Below are 6,000 nucleotides of genomic sequence, written 5' to 3'. Positions count from 1 at the left end.
GGAAATGTAACCTTGGAATTCTAATATCTGTCCCCCTGGCTTTCAATAAGTGATAGGAAAAATGTTGGCATGCATATCTTTTTCATATAAAAACCAGATGAACATGTTCAATCTACTGTTCTTTCCACTGATGTTCAGCTGCAGGGTGTTATCCAAGACCATAACATCACCTATACGGCACCTTAATATAACCTGGAGTTGTATCATTTTGAGTAACTTCGTTAATGAAATCCTTCTCCATGGCTTGAATGCTCTGGGGTATGTTTCCCTGATCTTATCTATGACTCTTCGCAGGAATGTGGCTCACTTGGTTTAGAATTTGGCTGCTAGACATTCTAAATATGACACACTCCCCATGGCTATGTTTAATTGTGTCTTTTTATGTCACAATCTGGATAAAAGAATTGTCTGGCCTTTTGCTTTAAAAAGTCAGTAAGATCAACTGTCTGAAAAAGATCCTCAAGAGTTTTACCTTTTTATAGTGACGCATTATTTGGATTACTCTTACTAAATGGTGACTGACACTTAGGCGCACTAATTTGCTACTTTTAAATGTTTAACTTGTTTGGGTTTTACCTAACGATTGACTTGATGGCCTGAATATATATATATATATATATATATATATATATATATATATATATATATATATATATATATAATATATATAGATATATATATATTGATTTGCTAAACGGATGATGCTTTTTAAAATTTAACTTGAAGTAAGAGAGTTTTAAGAAATGAAAATTAAACTAATAGTGACGCATTATTAATGTATTAATATATTAATAAAATATTAAAAAGTAAAATAAAATAATCAGATTCTAATGAAATTAATGGCAGGTGCATGTGAGACTAAGAATTGTCCCGCCAGGACTGAAAAGTCTTGTATTTGCAGTATCAAGACATTTCCAGGCTATAACAAGGCAGCTGTTCTCAGCTTGTATTACAAACACCAAGGTTTTACATTTTCCTGTGATAGCCCTGACACATTGCATTTCAGGGAGAAAAGGAAACTGAAAGCAAAGTCAGAGCTAATCTGCTTTAATAATCGATGCCTGTTTAAATGGACTGGACATGCATTGTGCTGCAGCTCTTGTACTGTGACAGACACATTGCATGATACAAATGTAGATGTGGAATTATACTGCAATTTTAGGCAATCATTTCACTCTTTCTGTTTGGGAAGATAAAACCTAAACAGAAGGAAAGATCTGACTCAAGCAATAATGCAAGAATTGGTCTACCATATTTTATTTTTGCTCCAGGTTGCTAAAATAGAAGAAAAAGATTGTTTAGTTTAAAAATGATGGTATTTTCTAAAGAAAAAAACCAACCTTTTCCTCAGCCTCAGTCTTTCATCAGCCCTTCTATCACACTAGAATTCTCCTACTGATTGAATTTATCAACTTCAGTTACTTTCACTCAAGATGGTGCTATGCATAACCTCTGTCAATCCCTTTCTCTTTCAAATTGAATTTTAAGTTGCTCATTACAGTCAGATTGCATTATGTTGGGAATGAGTGTGTTTCCATTGCTTCAGGACAAAAAAAAAATCAGTAAATAAAGTACTATATAAAATAGTCATTAGTGTATTGTTTTTTCAGGTTGTGTGTCTTTCATTATAACATTGCAAAGAACAGAACACTCCAAACATGAACTCATTGCAGGACCTTTACAGTACAGCTTGGAAGAACTGACTCCAAAGTTATTATTCCTCTCAACCCACCTGTAACCCACCTGACGTTTTTAAACATACTTGGACATGAAGAAGATCTTCATCACACAGAAACTTCACAAAAGCATGACTGTTAACATCGCTACAGTACTACACACACCCCATCAGGTGTTTCGTTTGCAGTGGTCACGGTAGAATCAGGAAGAGCTCAGTTTATTTATTTAAGCCAGTTAAAGAAAATGAAACCTTAAGTCCTTAATTGCTTGTCAAATGTAGGTGCACACAAGTACACAAGCCCAAATTCATAACAAAACTGAAAAATAATTCCTATTCAGCCTCTGCACTACCAGGAGCCCATATCATGGGGAATGCCGACACCAGCCAGAGGACATTTCTTACAGTGTCTGCAATGTTTACTGACAGCTCGGAAAGGCAGAAATCCGGGTTTACATAACAGTGCCTGACAGATCATTGTGTTATTGGGTGAATCACATGGATGTTTATTTTAGATCACTGTTCTCATTGGGTATGATATTCAACTTCAGACAAGATGCAGTTCGTGGTTACATCACCACTTGTGGTTAACTAAAAGGTATCATTTATTCCACATGCAGCAAACAACCCATTCCATGTGTTCAGTTCAATGTACATGCAGTGCCTGATCTTAGCTATTGTTTACATAAATTTGCAACAGTTGGACAAAACAAGCAATATATATATACAGTAGTGACACAGTTAACGTGTACCTGTACTAATTAATGAAATAGGATTTTACTATTTGACTTGTTATTTGAGTTTTTCGATGTAGCTACCACCAGTGGCATTGTGTGCTGTGGAAAAAGCACAGATTCAACCATAAATATCATTGCTTTTGCACATCTCTTGCACCAATTTCATTTATACTGTACCAACTTCAACATGCAGCCAATCTTCCTTGAAACCAGCTTGGGATGAACTTCTCTAGGGCTAATTAAAGATGTTTTCGGAACCTCACTGAGACATCTTGGTATGAAGTAACAGAGTCTCGTTCTATTCTAATTAAATTCTTGTAACCCGGTACATTGCCTTTCCTTATTTAAGTAGAATTAAATGCAAGTTGAAACAAGGAGATGATAAATGATAAAGGAGAATGGAGAAAGAACAGGAAAAAGGGGGCTCACTGCTTATGGGTGTGTCTGCCCATTTCTAACTCTTCTAACATCATATTTTCCACCATGAAAGAATAGGTCCAAGTACCCAACAAAAATATGGCAGAAGGAGAACTAAATCCAGCCATAATTATTACATATAATGTAACTAAGAGGACATGGATAACTAGAGTGGTTTGTGATGTTAATGACCAAGGCCCATTTCTAACTCTTCTAACATCATATTTTCCAAGTAAGAAGGAATAGATGCATGTAATTTTTTTTTTTTTTTTTTAATGTACTTGTCAGCTCTTTATGAAGTTTATTATTACTCTATGAGAATCACAAGCTATACAAATCCAGCCCATTATAGCTAATGGAGCAGAAGTGAGATTGGGTCTACTTTAGTTTATCCAAATGGTAATTTGTCAATGCCACTTCATTTCTTTGATGAACAGAGCATGCTTGGTTTACAAACGAGCTGCCAGTATCCATCCCTCTTTGGGTTTACAGAATCCTACAGAATTTTCAGATTCATTCCAGTGCATAAGATAAACTTACTGAAGATTTTCACCAGCATTGAAAAATATGTTTTTTTCAGGGTGATCACTATTTAGTGGTGTTACATGGTGTTACATCACACTAAAACCATTTTCCGGTCACACTATAGCTAACATTAAACAAAAGAGGTCTGGACTATTAAACCTGACCAACTTAAATATAAGTTTCGCTTGTCCATGTCGCTGGACTTTTGCGACCCTACTAGACCAGAACACCACAAGAACTGAACTGTTTCTATCGTTTTACCTGGTTAAATAAAATAATCGCTTTTTTGATTGCAGTCCAACTGTTCTTCATTTTCTAAATGTTTTTATCCCAATCTCCTTTGTATGTATGTATTACAATATGTTGATATTGCGACTGCATTATTCAAAGTATGATTATCTTCATCAACCATTAGCACATTATGCTAATTTTCTGTTTTTCAAATGTCAGACTAAGCGAAATTATATACTTGAAACATACCTCCGAATGCTGTTGTTCCCCTAAGAAACATATTATTCCAAGCCATTCTACAATGACTTCCTCATCCAAGAAATCAAAGGGATTATTACTGTTAATCAAAAAAAGACCACTCATTTAAAAAAAAAAATAAAATCGATATATCTGTCCAGTCCATTTTTAGATATGTGAGCTGCATCAACATTATTTTTACTCAACACCACTTAATGTAGCTTTCCACAGATTTCATAGGTATTCTGCAGTAAACAAACTAAACAAATGTTAAAGTTCAAATTAGGCAGTGAAGCACACAGGCTAATACACACAGTTAACTGTGCTTTCAGATGTGCCACTTCAGACATTAAGCAAGTAATCTTAGTTTTTTTTTTAAGGACTGAATACTGAACTACCTAGATACTGTTCCCTGTGCTCTATTATTAGCTGTAAATAAATACATTTAAATATACTGTATAATCAATGTTATACAGCCTACTGGTTTCTTCATAATTTTATACATTAGAAAACCTGTTAAGCAAAAATGCTTCAATGTTCTTTCTTGTTCTGGCCACTGCGCTTGAAAAAAAATGACAGACATGCACAATGTAAACTGTTAGAAATTCACCAGAATATTGAATCTTATACAAGCAGCTGTCCACTAATTGGCTTTAATGTAGGGACACATTAAATGCATAGACTGGAACTGAAACAAGTTTTGCCTTATGATGAAAACAGAGTGCATGAGAAGGTTGAACTGTGGAAGAATGTAGCAAACAAACATGAAGGAATTATACGTCAGTGTTAATTGAACCAGACTGGGGCACAGTATAGGAACAGTGTAAAAACAACAACAACAACAACTATAAAGCTTGTGCAACTGTAGGGCTTTTTTTTTTTTTTTTTTTTTGCTAAGCATTTTTTTAAACACATTTCTGAAAATCTTTGTGCATATTATCTTTTTTCTTTTGTGTCAGCACATTGTTTGCTATGTACGCTAACATTCAGCTGACAAAGATTTAGTAGGCTTTTTTTTTTCAGATACAGTCGCTTAATATTTGTGAACAGAACTGATGCACCCGAGATTAAAAGTTACTATGATTTAAAGTTTCAGATACAGCCCAATTACACTTTCAATGACCAATATAATATAAAGGCATTTCCAGAATTATGATGTGGGAAGATCATTGTTTTATGAAGCTAATCACCGCCGTTATTCATTGTTCATACTTTTGCTATACATCATTGTTAACGGCTTTGATTAGTCATCTGCCAGTCAAATTTGGTAGACACTGCACTGTGAATTGGAATTCACTTTCTTGCAAAATAAATGATTATAGATAAAGTATATGTGGTTTATTTACTACACCAGGTGTTGGTATTATATGATTTTAATCTCTTTCATTACGTTAAAAGCCTAATAACAAAAAAATAAAGAATTAGGAGGATTTTGGAAAAATCAGGAATGACAGAAAAAAATATGCTGCATGTTATTTCCAACAGCAGTGATTTCCTGAGATAATAATGTACCACTTTGCAACTAAGTTAATGGATTAACAACATTTAAATCCATAACTATGTGAACAAGTGCTATCTATTACCAGTATGTGCAGTTGAGCAATGTAGATCCATAACATTACAGTTTGTAAGGAGGTAATTGCAGATAATGGAAGAGAAAGCAGAAACTAGGTAACCCAATACAAATATATATATATATATATATACACACACACACACACACAGTGGCTTGCGAAAGTATTGACCCCCCTTGGCATTTTTCCTATTTTGTTGCCTTACAACCTGGAATTAAAATGGATTTTTATTTGGATTTATATGGACATACACAAAATAGTCCAAATTGGTGAAGTGAAATGAAAAAAATAACTTGTTTAAAAAAATTCTAAAAAATAAATAACAGAAAAGTGGTGCGTGCATATGTATTCACCCCCTTTGCTATTAAGCCTCTAAATAAGATCTGGTGCAACCAATTACCTTCAGAAGTCACATAATTAGTTAAATAAAGTCCACCTGTGTGCAATCTAAGTGTCACATGATCTCAGTATATATACACCTGTTCTGAAAGGCCCCAGAGTCTGCAACACCACTAAGCAAGGGGCACCACCAAGCAAGTGGCACCATGAAGACCAAGGAGCTCTCCAAACAGGTCAGGGACAAAGTTGTGGAGAAGTACAGATC

This window comes from Polyodon spathula, chromosome 23 (assembly GCF_017654505.1).
Source record: "Polyodon spathula isolate WHYD16114869_AA chromosome 23, ASM1765450v1, whole genome shotgun sequence".
Lineage (NCBI taxonomy): Eukaryota > Metazoa > Chordata > Actinopteri > Acipenseriformes > Polyodontidae > Polyodon > Polyodon spathula.
Note: the sequence above shows the minus strand (reverse complement) of the source record.